General features: G+C 35.9%; 1 protein-coding gene across 1 annotated transcript in view; it reads left to right on the top strand.

Moving 5' to 3' along the window:
- The first annotated feature begins 2,957 nt into the window (after positions 1-2,957).
- rap1gapb (RAP1 GTPase activating protein b) overlaps positions 2,958-16,232 on the top strand; it is a 98,843-nt gene continuing 85,568 nt past the window's right edge. Inside the window, exon 1 of the mRNA XM_067460301.1 lies at positions 2,958-3,239. The gene's annotated coding sequence lies outside the window, so the exon portion shown is untranslated. The remainder of the gene's footprint in view (positions 3,240-16,232) is intronic.

Raw genomic sequence — 16,232 nt, 5'->3', positions numbered from 1 at the left:
GCAACAATATCTTGAATTTTGTGAGCATTTGTACCAATTTTGGTGACATTTTTGACACAATCTCTCATTAATTTCTGAACCGCCACAATAAATAAATCAATTTGGAATAAGTTATAGTCCTCCAAGTCTGAGACCAAGACAAGGTCAAGTACAAATATGGTCCAGACAGAGACAAGACCAAGACCTTGAAAAAATGGTTCTGTGATGAATATGTAGTAATTTACTGCGAAACTATTTTCACTCACAAATTGCTAGTAAATTTCACAAATAATTACAAAGAAATGGCAAGTTACACATTGCATTGTGACATTGACATTCTTTCATTTAAAAGTGACAAGCTTCAGTCTTGTAGTGTGTAGACTTATTATTATACATCGTAAAAAAAAATATTCCATAAAAATAACAGAAAAAAGACCTGGCAGCTCATTACCTGGGCATTATAGTAATTTTACAGATATTTCTGTTAACCCAAAAACACAACACAATGAAGTGCTAAACTGCAGAGTTGTGATTGACTGTTGACAGATGGATCTAAATTACTCTCCTAAATTTGCATAAGCAATCATTTAAGCACTTGATTCTCAATTCTATTTATTTCTCTAGTCTCCACACCATGTATTCATTGCTTTGTTTTCCTAGAGCTCTCAAATCCATCTCACAGGCACCTATTGATCTGGATCTTACTATGATTAGAAATCTGGACCAGGCTGCCTACACACAGCTCCAAAATTACCTGTGTGTGTGGGAGCACAGAGGAGGTGGCAGACTGCCAAAGAGATAGAAAAAAATCACAGATTGTGAAAGAACATTATATGTGTTTATTATAGCTAGTTGTTCGGATGGATGGGCGGTTTTGTGGATGCTTTCAGTTCTTTGTTGGATCCTCAACACAACTATATCTACATAATGTATAGTCACAAGCAAACACTATAAATACACACACTTGAAAACTAACAAATGCGAACGTGGAGGATGCTGTAGGGCAGATATCTCTGCGGGATCCTGTTGAGAAGAAAAATCCTTGATTTGTTCTCACTCTAGGCGAAACAGAAACCTGGGGAGCTATTATAGCCGGCTGCTGGACAGTGGTGCACACATTATAGACTTTGTAAATGTTAATTGTGGCATGCATTACCTTTGTTCTTTTTCCTGGTGTTGGTTTTAAATTTACCCAGAACTGAACAAACCTAGTAATTATGCTTCAATTAGGCTGGCAGTAAAGCTCGCTAATTGGTGCCACAACATGAGCAGAGATTTCATTTCCGGAGGCTCTTTTGCATGTATTTAACAGACAAAGATACAGTCAGCAGTAAATTCTTTCTCACACAGGGTCTCCAATTTCTATGGAAAAAGTGAGTTGTGCAAGCAGCGCCTGACGGCTGTGGCAGAGATGACAACGGCAATGCCATTAATAATGGGTTTCTGTGTGCGGTAGTTAACAGCCTTTTAGCCATTGCTCGATGGACCACGAGTAGTCGGTGAGAACATAATTACACATCAGAGTGAGTTGTTTCCTCATGGGTTAAAAAATGTGTTAGTGGGAGTGAACTATAAATGGTTCTTCTGTTTGAAAACATTCACACTATAATGAGAGAACTGTGAGCTGCAGTTATTTCTAGCATATGCATTTTGTGTAAATTCATTTATAGGGACTGAGGAACAAAAAAATCCAGATTTTTTCATAGATTTTTTTTTTTTTTTGATAGAGAAATTATTATTGTTGTACACACACTTCCTTGTATCATTGTATGCGTGTTAGTTTCATACATACTTTTAAACAAAAGTGTTAAATTTTCTACATAAATCTTAATTTAATGCCTTTTAAAGCTGCAGTCTGTAACTTTTTGCGCTCTAGAGTTAATGAACTGCATGCATCTTGTGGAAGAACAATGCAGCCGGAGCTACTTCTCTCTGTTTATGTCTATGGCGAGTCACGCAGGGACTGTGCTCCTCCGCAGCGGTTCCAACTAGACTGGTCTGAAATAGTCCCAATATATACACTTATTTTAAGTGTACCATGATGATTCAGGGTATGACAAAATCATGGTTTGGATAATGGATTCATGTTGTACATTCTCATTATATCATTTTGTAAATCTTGACCAGTCTAGTAGGAACCGCTGCGGAGGAGCACAGTCCCTGCGTGACTCGCCATAGACATAAACAGAGAGAAGTAGCTCCGGCTACAATGTTCTTCCGCAAGATGCATGCAGTTCCGTTTATTAACCACTAGAGTGCAAAAAGTTACGGACTACAGCATTAACAAGAAGGTCAAATGGTGCTACTGTCAGAAAAAAAATGAAATGAAATGCTTTCCTTGAATGTAAATTAATTTAAATACTGCACCTTAAATACCAAAATTATTATATTCACAAAAAAAAGTTTTCAGATGTTTTAATCCATTTGACCATATACAAATCTCTTTATATCTCGCACACATAGCTCTTATAGCTGAGTGCATGACACTTAAATACAAATATGAGTTCATATAATATTCAGTAGTTCATAAAATAGGTCAAAAATCTAAAGTTATATATATATATATATATAGGCCTATATAAGAAATTATGAGTATATAAGAAACTATTACTATAAGGAATTATGACGTTTTAGACACAGCATTAATAGAAAAAAGTTCCCTCAAGTTGGGACTGGTAAACAAATGTATAAATTTGTAATAATCTATAAGCTTTTTTTTTATTTTTTTAGTTTACAAAGCTAAAAATCCATTGTGATAAATTCTCAAAAGTAGCAGGCTACAAATATCCCCACGTAATTAATATAAGATCTACAAACATAAGAAATAAAATAAATAAATAAACAAAATAAAAATAATAGTTCATAGTCAATATATTGCCAGAGTATGCTTTATCAAATCCTTCAGCAGATAGGAAAATGTGTTCAATGTTGCCTGCGCGTGGTGAGACAGTGAGGAGGGATGGTCACGTGACTCAGGCGTTCTGTACTGTAGTCAGCCTCGGCTTGTTTCTTTGAAAGAGGAAACGCTCTGCATTCATTCCACATTGGCATCTCTGAGTGGACAGAGCTCAAACATACTTTGTTTTTTTGCACCGCAGTTCCCTAAAAAACCTGGGCATTCGTTAATTTTATTTCCTCAAAGCTTACAATTTCGCTATTTTATCACTATTTCCAACAACAGCCATAATACACCAACCAACCTTGCCTCGAAGACAACACCTGTCCCAGCATCATCGTAGTGAGATCCCACACAACTGCTGGTAAGCCACATTACTTTATGACGCTTTAAGCATATTTTCTGCAATGATGTTAAAGTTACATGTCTTATCCTCAACACCAAGCTGGAGCAGGTGAATTTATATGAGATATGTTTATGAACTGTTGTGCTGCGTGTCATCAACCTGACTGGTTAGTCTAAAATTCCCCATATTTTCCTTGACGAGGTTTTTTATTCGGAGCTTTATTTGGTCTTTCCTTATAATTTGCCTCGGACACACGGTTGGTAGTGCCATTAAAAATGAACCATGCCGGGGTTTTTTTTGTGTACAGAGATGAGAGGAAATCTGAGAGAAGGTCTCAGAGGAAACTGCTTTGAGTCTGCCTTTGTGATTCAGTCAACTGTGTTCAGCATCCCAGCTTTATTAGGGTTCAAACTGTGATGATTCTTTTTCCATTGTGCTAAAGTTCTCACCCTCATGTTGTCCCAAACTTGTCTTTCTTTTCTTTCGTGGACCACACAATTAGATATTTTGCAAAAAGTCTGAACTGCCCCCACCCCCTAATATAAGTGATTTGTGCTGTCAAGCTCCAAAAAGGACACAAAAAGATATAAAAGATTGTCAAAATGATGCCAAACATCCTTAGTTCTCACATTTCCTTTGACAGATTGTGATGCATTTGATTGTTCTGAACTGAACTCAAGCACAAATGAGTTTTGAGGCCAATGAGGAAGAAGACTTTCAGCCATTATCCTAAATTGTATGCCTCTTTCTCAGACAAAGCAATGTGACTCAGAAGGCTGGAAATATTGTGGAGTAGCCTATAGACTAGTTTTCGGGTCTATTGGAGCCTAAATAAACAGAAGAAAGAAGAAAATGTGGATTTGGAATGAGAGACATTGTTTGAGGTCTAAACCAATGAATATTCATTGGATTTTTGGGCATATTTATTATCAGTAAAGGGATATTGCACCCAAAAATTACAATTTTGTTATCATTTATGTTTTTCTTAAGTTTCTTTCCTCTGTTGAACACAAAATAAGATATTTTAAAGTATTTAAGTATATTAAAGTGTATTTTTAACCAGACGACAGTAGCCATTGACTTCCATACTATTTTCTTCCTCCTATGAATATTACTGGATACTGTCAACTGTTTGATTACCAAGATTCTTCAAAAAAAATTGTCAATCTTAATTTTTTGTTGAACTATCCCTTTAACTGCTGTTAACATCTTTAATACATTTCCAAAATCCATTCTAAAAGTGTCGGTGAGCTGTTCTGAGCACTTTCCCTATCTTTTCTCTAACCATTGTTAACATTTTAGAATATGCAACAATAAGAATTCGCTGAATCTTAGTTGAGCCTGTAGTGAGACTTACGATTGGTGTTTGTTCAATGCCCTGGTTCTTCCACCCATTTTATCGCCCGTGTTCACCCTCCCTTCTGTCCCCTCAGCGTCTCTTATCTGCTTCCACCATTCCTCTCTCTCTCCCTCACTCACTCTCTCACCTTCTCCATCTCTCTCTTGCTCCTCTATCACACTCTTTCATCCTCTATTCCTCCTCCTCTCCCCCTCCTGTTTCTTTCCCTGCACTCTTTCTCTAGCACCCGGCCTGTGGCTAACATTATTCTGCGGTCCGCCCGTTTAAAGTGGTGGACAGCTGTTGAGATGCCACGGAGGGCAAGAGTTCCTGCAGCTATTTGCTGATTGTTGGCTTTTCCCCCATCTCACAAGTCTAATGACCCCGCAGCGCTTTCCACTACAGAAAAATAACACTATTAGATTATTCAGAGCGAGTGGAGGAGTATTGACTATTCAGTGTAGCTGCTGGCCAAGGCTAAAAGTTCAATGCTGTTGTAGGTTTTAGGCCCGGTTATAGACGAGAAATAAATGGGTGAAAGGGCAAAAATGAGCTGAACGATAATTAAGCAGAATCTATTAGGGAGACATAGTGTGTCTTTTTATGGAAGAGTTTCTCTGAGTGAACCTGAATGCCGTCTACAATTAAAAATGCTGTATTTATAGGAATAAATTAGATTTTAGTTTGTTTTGCAATGTTATGTCAGAGTGAATTTAATTCAGATATTTTGACATCAATTTACATCAGTCTATTTTGATATGCTTTATTTACACTGTAAAAAATTATATGTTCAATAAGTTATGACAACATATGTTTTTACATTGTTTTAACTCATCAAAATAAGTTAAGCAATGTTAAACTTGTTTTTATTAGTTATACAAGATGTAACTAATTTTTTAAAGTCAGTTTAACATCATTTAAGTTGAAATAACTTAAACATACAAGTCGATTGTACTGCAAAAGTTCAAAATTTGCCTTTTTTTTACAGTGTACTTTGCATAAAACAAAATAATCAATGATTTTAAGTATTACACAGAAAGTGTACACATATGTCAGATTACTTTAGAGAGAATATTATAAATGAACTTTGAACCAATACATTTGTAACAACAGAAGTTAAAATGTTAATGAAAATAACGCAACAGTAATTAATTGAGCTCTAGGGCAAATTAATCTGATATATTTCAGGTAAAATCCACAGTTATCATAGTACATGCTATGTAACTTATTTAGCATGTATATATAATGAACAAGTAGAATATTACTTAACTGGCATTACCCCAGTCATTTCTTGTCAATGTAAAGTTTACCTTTATTTTGTCTAATCTTCAGAACAATGGTATATGATTAATACATATTGCAGTCAGTGTTGCCAAGTCCGTCGAATCGGGCTACTTTACCACTGTCCCACACTCTAAAAAATGCTGGGTTATAAACAACCCAAGTTGGGTTAAATATGGACAAATATTGGGTTGTTTGAACCCAATAAATGGACCCATTCAAACAAACCAATTTCTGGGTTTGTCCATTTTCAACCCAACTTGGGTTGTTTATAACCCAGCATTTTGTAGAGTGCACAGGCTGTTTTTAATGTCTGGAGGTTGAGGTGAACTCAATAATGTGATATTTAGTCCCGAAAAGCAAATTTTAGTTGGGGAACCCTGCCAAAAAAACCTGCTGAGGCTGGTTGGGCTAGTTTTAGGCTAATTTTGAGTAGCAGTTGGTGGGTTTTGTTTTGCGAAAACCTGGCAACCCTGAGTGCAGTGTTTCCCACAGGATTTTGTGAGACTGTGGTGGGTCAACCTTGATCCCACTGGAAGAAAAATTGGTCAATTTTAAAGTTAAATTCATCAGTCTGGTGCACTTTGAAAATTCACATGTAACTGTTTCAACCCATGTTCAGTGTGCAAATTTAACACACACACACACACACACACAAAACTTGGTGCATTGACTTCCTGAACTTTAAAGTTGTGAAATAGTGTCTCAGTTTACATTCACACTAGTGTAGAATAGGAAGCCAAACAATTTAAATATAATAATAATAATTATTTATTCCTATGACATTTATAGCCATATATTGTAAAACAAATCAAAATTAATACTTCATGAGTATATGACTTTACTTCGTTTAGAAATGTGCAGTGCAAACAGACCTATTTAATCACAGCCTATTGCTATTTGATGAGAATATAAAGCCATATTGTGAAGTTAACGACGTTTAAATATTTTTATTATGAAACTGTGGCGGGATAGATTAGTTGGGAAACACTGTATTGACAACATGTATTTGAAATGACTTGTTCAGTATATTAAACTATACTTAAGAATTTAAGGGAACAACTGAACACGTTTTTTTACAGTGTACAAAGAGTAGACAACAATTTTATTTTATTTTATATAAAATAAAATATTGTCATAATGAATTATATTATGATATTTGTTGACAAGATGTTAAGATCATCCCAGAGTAGGGTGTTTGACGAAGCATACGTGCCTGATATGGGTCATTTTAAAAAGTTGAAAAATCTGATGTTTGAAAAAACCCAAAATTGTGTGAACACAGGCAAAATTGAGTTTTTTCAGGTGTTTATCATAATTTATTATAACTGGTTTATGTAAGATGATGATGATAGTGCTGTCAATATAGACACTATCCACTTCTATATTTAAACCGATTAGTGTTTTTTCAAATATAAGGACTTTACCTAAGACACTGTGGACATTTTAAAAATATACAAAAATATTTTCATATTAATATTGATTCTTGGTCAAAGGTAAAGTAATTTAATGTAAGCATACAAGGCACTGAAGAAGTAGCAAAAATATAAATATATAAAATATTTTTTTTAATTTAAAATATTAAAAAAATAAAAAGACATTCCCAAAATTTCCCAAGATTCCATGTAAATGGAAGGATAAAATGTCTTAGTTTGGAAAATAACACACACTCAAACATACAACACTGAGGTGCTCTGGATTGAATATGCTTTAAAAAAATGCTAATAGTTTGGGACAAGGACATAGAAAGGATGTGCTGAGGGCGTCAGGCAGCAGGTATTTTCAGCAAGGGCAATTAAGGCCAAGGATGTGAAGTGTACATACTGTGGAGCGACTGATTGGAAGAGAGAGGGTGAATGTTTCCTGCAGGCCCAAGACACAACAGCTACTTTTGGGATCAGAACCACTTCTGTAGGACTGAAACGTTCTTTCAATTCTGTGTTGTTGCAAAATCCCACCAGCTGTATTTCATATAGCACTATCCTTTTCACGGAACCCCGCTGCTGGACCTTGTGAAATGACTCTGTGGGATACATTTATTACAGTAACAACAACAATAACAGCTTTGCATTTCCTGAAGGAAAAAACTAGTGCTGTTCAAGGCATAAAAAGGTTTTGGGCAACTTAAGTTTTAAATGCTGCGTCACGCTGCTTTACTGTGGACTTGGCGCTCAGCATGTCCTGATTTCTCGCCAGATAATGACAGTTATCAATGTTAACCTATCACAATTCAGTATGCAAGTAAATGTGAGAAAGAAGACTTTGGCTGCATCTGTAATCTCATGAGTATTTATTTTGAATAAGTATTTTGTGACTGCTAAAAATATATATTCTAAATAGTATGAATATATGTAATCTGGGCTTACTATATTCACCATGTTGTCATATGTGACCTACCAGTGTCATTTGCATCACTGTCATTCACAAATGAACATTCACACATTCACAAAAATCCTCTCCCGTGGGATCACTGCATAGTGATCTAGGTGCTATTTACTCTTTAATGAGTTATGTGAATTCGGACATAATACTTTTGTTACTGTTTTTTGTCTATATAGGGAAATTTGTGATTTTTGGATGCTGCCAAATTATAATTCTGCAAATTAAAAGTGCCACAATGAAAGATGAACATTCTAATATTATAAAGAGAGATTGGCCATGGCCACTATTGTTCTTTAGCTACTTTTGCAATACAGATATTTTTTCTGCCCATCATCTTTAATTGTCGAATATCTGGCACAATGGCAAAAGTTGGCACAAGTCCTTAGACTATAACAATAAAAAATGTGCATTATAAATATTATAATCTTAATAACTTGGCTTATGGTATAACATTTCAAGCATTTCGAGCACAAATGTAATGAATTATAATAATAAAACAATTTAGTTAATATTTTTTTAGGTGTTTTACTTTAGAGAACCACCATTCAAGGCATTTTATTAATTGATTGAATTAGGGCTGGGTTTCGATTCCAATTTCATAATTCAATTTAATTTCGATTCTCAAGATCTTGAATCGATTATCATTATTCGATCCGATCTAATCCGATCCGATTTTTGAGATTTAGATAAGTGTTTTTAAAGAAAGCATTTTTCCAGCTGTTACCTGAATATTACAGGGGTGTAGTTATGCAACATATTGATACTATTATTATAGACATTCAACTGCAAATTAATGGAGTATTGATGGTTGTAAAGAACAACTGTGCACTGTGGAGAGGACGCGTGCTGTCATGACAAGGCAGCCATTACAACTTCCTTGGCAGTAAGCGCGCGCTGCAGTGAGAACGGCTGTGATGTAAGCCGCGTTCTCGACATATCCAGCAGCCCGAGTTTACTCGTCTACCTTACTCTAGTATTCTCTGTCCGCCGCGGTAACGAGAGAAGAGGAAAAGTGAGGGAAAACTCGGTCTGTCCGCGGCGCTTCTTCAGTAGAGCGGCGGTGGTATAGTGATGAGAGCTTCGGCTTGAGTTTGTTTACCTACTCTAGTATTCTCTGTCCACGGCGGTTCTGGAGTTTTCAAAGCTGCCATGTTCATTATTTTAATGTCCTTTCACCTCGCGCGGATGCATGAATTCAAATTAAAATTCACGGAGAAAATGTAGGCCTATTAATAAATCGATCCTCTGAGTTACTGATCGATCTTTAGAAATTAATATGAAAATCGATTCAGAATTGGTGAATTGATTTTTTCAACACAGCCCTAGTTTGAATGTAATTCATGGGATTTTACCATTTTATTGTGAATTTAAAAAAATTTATGATAAAAATTAGATGATATAAAGTTTATAATAACCTGATGATAAAAATCTGACTGGTATTAATAAAAACCATGTTTGAATGAAATGAATGAGTGCGCTCCAGTTGATTTTCCTTTCATACAGATAGATCAGTTGCTTTTATGTGGGGCAGTTGTGGTAGACCTTCTCTTCTGAATCCTGGCATATCTTTCCAGCAGGGATTGCTTTGAATTCATTGCTTTGGGATTCTCGGTGCCTCTGGAAATAAATCAAATGAGTTTAACTCTTGAGCCAGCAGGTCATGCTGTAATATTTTGTTGAATCACCTTAGACAAGTCAATTTGTTGCCCTTCAGGATGCAGTTGGTTTAATACACAATACTAATTTGTTTTTAGACCAAGAGATTTCTCCTTCAAAAGATTGGCTTGGAATTGCTTTTCATTTCAATAGAAGTGGTTTGAACTGAGAATGAGATTGACCTTCTTGCAGCTGTTCGAATTTGTTTATTTGATAGATAATAATGTTCTTCTGTTAAAGGGTTAGTTCACCTAAAAATGCAAATAGTGTCATTAATTCCTCACCCTCATGTCATTCCAGACTCGTAAGAGTTTGTTCATCTTCGAAACACAAATTAAGATATTTCTGATGAAATCCGAGACCTCTCTGACCCTCCATAAATGGCTATTTAATTAACACTTTCAAGGTCCACAAAGGTAGTGAAAACTCGTTAAAATAGTCCATGTGACTCCAGTGGCTCAACGTTAATGCTATAAAGTGACGAGAGTACTTTTTGCGCGCAAAAAAGAAAAATAACAACTTTATTCAAAAATCTCTTCTTGTTTGTGCCAGTCTCCTAGGAGTAATTAATGACAGAACTTAAATTTTTGGGTGAACTAACCCTATAAGAGCAAATTTGACCTCAAACAAATGTGAACTTGGAGATCCTAAAAAGGTAAGACCCAATCCTGCCCACTGTAAAGCTATCAGCATATTATTATAAAGACATAATTTATGGATTATTTATTTGTCATTTTGCCAGCTCCCCCATATCTTTGCAGTGTGTGGCTTTGCATCATGTATTGAATTGTCTGTAATTGGTGCAAATTTCTGAAGTGTGATGCCTCTATCCAGTGAAAGTCAATGTGAATTACTAGCACTAAATTTTTGACATGAAGCATATTTAACCTTGCAGTCATTAGGTGACACTACGGTTTGAAGATGAGATGTGTGATCGTGCTCTTAGCTCGAGACCTGATGATGGACTGTCTGTTGACCTTGAAGAAATGAGGTGATGTGGGCGGTAAAAATGAAAGATTGGATAAAGCAGAGGTTATACAAACAGTTCATATCACTTAGAGACAGATAGTTGGATCGCATTATTGCAATTTAAGGTAACGCGCAAAGGATCAAGGAAAGTGTTTCATGTTCATTAAAGAGAATGTGCTTTGGAGCATACAGCTATAATCTCTAGTAAATGGGATCAGTTTATCTGAAATCAAATTTCTTAAGACAGTATAGAAAACATATGTAGAAAAAAAGGACAGATAGTATAGATTCAGAAGTATAGATACTGTTGAATAGAGGAACATTTGCATATTTGACAGACATTTATAGACTTTTTAAAGCAGCTTGTGCAATGCCTCGTATTCAGGGTATACTTTTCTGCTAGTTTGTTTTCTCCCCATAGAGATCGAACCTTGGCATTGTTAAGGCCAGGGTGTAGCAGTTGGACGTGTTCTTATCTGCCAAAACGTAACATTTTTATTTTGTGACAATGTGAAGCTGTTTTTGTATTATAAAATAGTGTTTTCTTTAAAGTATAGACATAAACCATCCATCCATCCATCCATCCATCCATCCATCCATCCATCCATCCATCCATCCATCCATCCATCCATCCATCCATCCATCCATCCATCCATCCATCCATCCATCCATCCATCCATCCTGCAGTTATTAACATTCTTCCCAATTAAAAACTAGAACTAGCTAAATTATACTTTTTAAAAATTATTGGTCATTTTAGAGTTAATTTAATGAAGGATTAAGCATTTCATCATCAAGAAAAGAACAAATTTGAATATAAATGGTAATACAAAAATATGAATGTTATTATACATAATTTATAACCCCCCCCCCCATTTCTTTTATCTGAAGGGAAATATTTCAGATTCTAATATATATTTACTTTGATCCCTGCTGGTGGAGATCATTGGTCTGTGTGTGTGTGTGTGTGTGCGTGTGCGTGTGCGTGTGCGTGCGTGCGTGCGCGTGTGCGTGCGCGTGTGCGTGCGCGTGTGCGTGCGCGTGTGCGTGCGCGTGTGCGTGTGCGTGTGCGCGTGTGTGTGTGTGTGTGTGTGTGTGTGTGTGTTTGTGTGCGTGTGTGTGTGAGAGAGAGACTTCAGAAGGAGGGCGTTGAATATGTAATTGTCACTGGGACTCATCAACTGAGATATTACATGGTTATTTTTGCCTGTTTTTCTCTTGTTCTCCTCTGCTGCTCCTCTGGGGTAAAGAGACAGGCTCAGTAAAACAGTCTATTAGTCATAGTGCTGGGGTCAGCAGGGACACCCCAAGCACAATGTGAGTAATAATTTCTCAGTGTGAACGATTTAAACAGAGGTCCTCAGGGGGACACACCGGGCCCCTGCAGACATCTGAGGGCACTGGGCTCAAAGTACAGAGCTGCTCAGAGAAGGAGACCAGGGTCGGGCCAAAGACCCATGTCACACTAATGTGTTGCTTTTGATTTATAATTCTGTCTCTCAGTTTGTTTCTCTCTCACTGTGTAGTTTCTACTCCTTTCTGTCTTTCATTCTCTACCTACTATTTTTGAAAATAAAATGGTTTATGAATGGCAATTTATGTTGGCCCATATCAGTGAAATTAAGCAGTTATTAGGATAACTGTATAATAATATTGTTTTCTGGTCTTCTGATCCCTGCAGTGTGAAGCTGCTCCTGTCTCTGTTTTTTTGTGTCTCACAACATGTGCAGAATGTCAGTAGCAGCTGTGTCTGTGGACTCCATGTTGCTACTGTTTGTGGATACATTTTGAAGACAACAGATGCTTTGCATGTGGGGTGTTTTGCATTTGCATTAGATCGTGTAGAGAGAGACTTCTACCACAATAGTTTTATTTTAGTAAAAATGTAATTAAAACTAACTTAACTAAAACGACTTGAAATTATATAAAATTATTTTTAAATTTATTAATATTAATATTTTTATTATTATTTGATTTTTTTCCAACAGTAAAGTCGACCTACTACTAATTGTTACTACAAAAATTGGATAATATTTTAACATTGAAAAAAAAAATCATATGGTTGGTTCTTCAGGATGGAGCAATTTTGAAGCTTTTTGTTGTGTCCTGATTTTGCCAATTGGAAAGCATTTTGATTGGCTATTATTATGTTTCTCCAGTTATTTTAATGACTTAGCTGCAAACTCTAGTTCTGGTGTGTGTGTGTGTGTGTGTGTGTGTGTGTTTAGCTGTGCTTATTTCACTGTCTGTTGGTCCAGAGCCAACAAATGCATGCAAATGAGGCAGGAGAAGCATTGGTTATAGGGAATGATTTGATTTTTGTTTTTGTGATTTGAATTCTTTAGAAACTGAAGCTTGCGGACAGTTTGCAATGATTCACACACTGAAAAACATAATACTTGAAATATTCATGCTCTTGTGAACATTTCTAAACCAAAATATAAATCATTTGAACCTCTACAGAGTCTTCTGCAAACCACATCTTTAGTTGTAGAATTGAAAGGGCTAGTTTGAAGGAGCACCTGCGTGATTATCCTAAAGGATGTTCCTGTGGTTGCCCTTTTTCTATAATTGCTTTTCCCATGTAATGCCAAATGACTACAAATTATTTTTATTTCTTTATTTATTCCCCATTTTACATTACAATTAAATTAGATTTTGAGTATTCTGAAGTAACACAAGTCAATATTTAAAATAAGTGTAAAGGTTTATTGCTACATGTGTGTGTGTGTGTGTTCATGTTTTTCTATCCCTGTGGGGATGTCAGCCTGAATTCACACAGACTCATGGGAACTCGTGTCAACGTGGGAACCTAATTTGAGGTCCCCATGAGAAACCAAGCATATAACTCATACAGAATGAGTTTTTTTGTAAATGTAAAAATGCAGAAAGTTGTATGAGGGGTAGGTTTAGGGGTAAAATATAAAGTTTGTACAGTATAAAAACCATTACGTCTATGTAGAGTCCCCACAAAGATAGCAAACCAGATGTGTGTGTGCGTGTGTGTGTGTGTGTACCGGTATGTGTGTTTAGCCCAATTGCCACTAAACTAAATATTCAGTTAAATATCACAGACTTGACATCAGCCATTTTATTATGTGAGGTGGAAACAATTATGCTTATTACTCGATACTGAAAATACATTTGTGTTTTATTTATTTGCTTTTCATCTTATTTGCACTAAAGTAACAGTGCTTGAGAGATATTTGATGTTTCAGAGAATCCTTCTCATCTTGATAAAAATGCTGACTATTTGCAGAATAACATTCTAGTCCCTGTTTCTGCAGTATATTGTTTCATAGGCAAAATGTATTTAAAATAATATTTTATTTCTTAAATAACAGCAGCATTCACTAAATTAATTATCACAGGATTATGTCGCAATAATGTAGCATACTACATTTTAAACCATCTAGTATTGCATTATTTATGCTGTTTTATTGTTTAAAATAATACTTGGCAGTATGAGTTTCCATTTGCTACCTTTTATATTTCCTTCTATTAGCATTTCACTTTTAGGTAGCAAGGAATCGTACATATTTAATGCTGAAAAATTGGGGCCAGTTGAGAACATCTCTCAGGCTCAGTGTTTTTGTACACTCGGTGTCCATGCTGAAAGGGCAAAATAAGGTCACTTTAAATCGTTCTATATGCCTTTTTATAAGACACACGAGACATTTAAAAACAAGCTACATTTTTAAATGTCAGTGTGTAGGTCAGTGTCATTGACTAAGCTTTTATTTTTTACAGCAGACTTTTGCTTCGAATCAATTTTTAAAAATTGTTCTGTTACGGTCTAATATTATCAGTAGTTAGTCATTAGAGATGCACAATTCTCAATAGGATAATAATTATTCTGTCTTGTATTAGTGTACAAAAAGGAAAAATGTCTCTCAGACGGAAACCGACTCTCATCGTTCACTTAAAGGAGCCGGCTCGAGTTAGTTCCCGTCTGAGAGACATTTTTCCTTTTTGTATACTAATACAAGACAGAATAATTATTATCCTTTCGCTATGTTGCGCAGTCACACGTCAAGTGGTCTAACTGAATGTTATTTTGATGTGTATGTGTGTAAGATCATGTGTGACGTGTAGGCTACTTAACATTTAGTAACTGCATGTGGTCCAGCAGTGTGGCGAAAAGATCATCCGTAATATCGGGTCAGAAAACAAATTGAGTAACATTGAATAATTTAAGTAAAATAAGGTATGTGCATACATATCAATCACAGACCAAACATACATTTGACTGAATTTAAAGATCCAGAAGTGGTAAGCTAATGAAGATCCGGCTCTTACTGAGCCAAATTATTCAGTTCCCTAAAAAGAGCAAAAACCATGCACCTCAAACGATCATAAAAACTTATTTGTGAATTAAGGGATTTGTTGTTTATACTGGTAAACCCAGCCTGATCTGCCGATGATTTGATTTCGCCCTGCAACTCAGTCTGGAAACCCGTACATTCATTTCTACTGCTTCTGTTACACTTTTGTGGGAACCAATCACAGACTGGCTTATCGACCTAGTGCGCTATTGGAGGGTTTAACATGATGACCACACACACACACACACACACACACACACACACACACACACACACACACACACACACACACACACATATATAATTTTTTATTTATTTGTATTTTTCATTTTTATGAAAAAAAAAAATTCTGGTGACCAAATAATTTATCAAACTTATTTGACAGGTTGCCGTGAAGACCTTTAAGTGTGTTTATGATATGACAATAGTTTTTCTCAAATGAAAAGGTAAAATGCCCTTGATGATGACGTTGATGCATTCATTTCCATTTTGATCACTAAACCATAGACATCAGATATTATATCCAAACTAAAAAACTTATCCGAGTTCTTCTGTGATAATATGAATATCTGTAACAGAGAAATAACGATACTATGTGGCTGAAAAATCTTGTAAAGCTGTTTCATACCTGACAACTGATCTCTGGCTCAGCGTCAGCAAGATGCAAGGAGATGCAGTCAGGCACAAGAATACAGATAGAAATCAATTTAATTGCTTAAAGGTTGGGTAAGTGTTATTTCAAAACCGTTTTACAAAACAGACTCTGGCTGAGTCCAATAACAAACTTGCAGCCAATCAGCAGGTAAGGGGCGTGTCTAATAATGATGGTGTGAAGAGAGCGCTCAGTGCACGTCATTATTCAAAACACACGACACACATGACGAACATTAGCTGAGAACTAATACATAACCCTAATCCCGTCATAACTGTAATATGTTGTTAGCTGGACTGTTGTGCTTGTGTATCGAGTTGTCATGAGAACGGTTTTTGTGTTGGAAGGGGTGACTTTTTCATTGAACATTCGATCTGGATTAGTAACAAAGAGTCTGCCATAGTCGT

The sequence above is a fragment of the Pseudorasbora parva genome, chromosome 12 (assembly GCF_024679245.1).
Source record: "Pseudorasbora parva isolate DD20220531a chromosome 12, ASM2467924v1, whole genome shotgun sequence".
NCBI classification, from domain to species: domain Eukaryota; kingdom Metazoa; phylum Chordata; class Actinopteri; order Cypriniformes; family Gobionidae; genus Pseudorasbora; species Pseudorasbora parva.
This window is presented reverse-complemented; position numbering and strand designations above follow the sequence as displayed.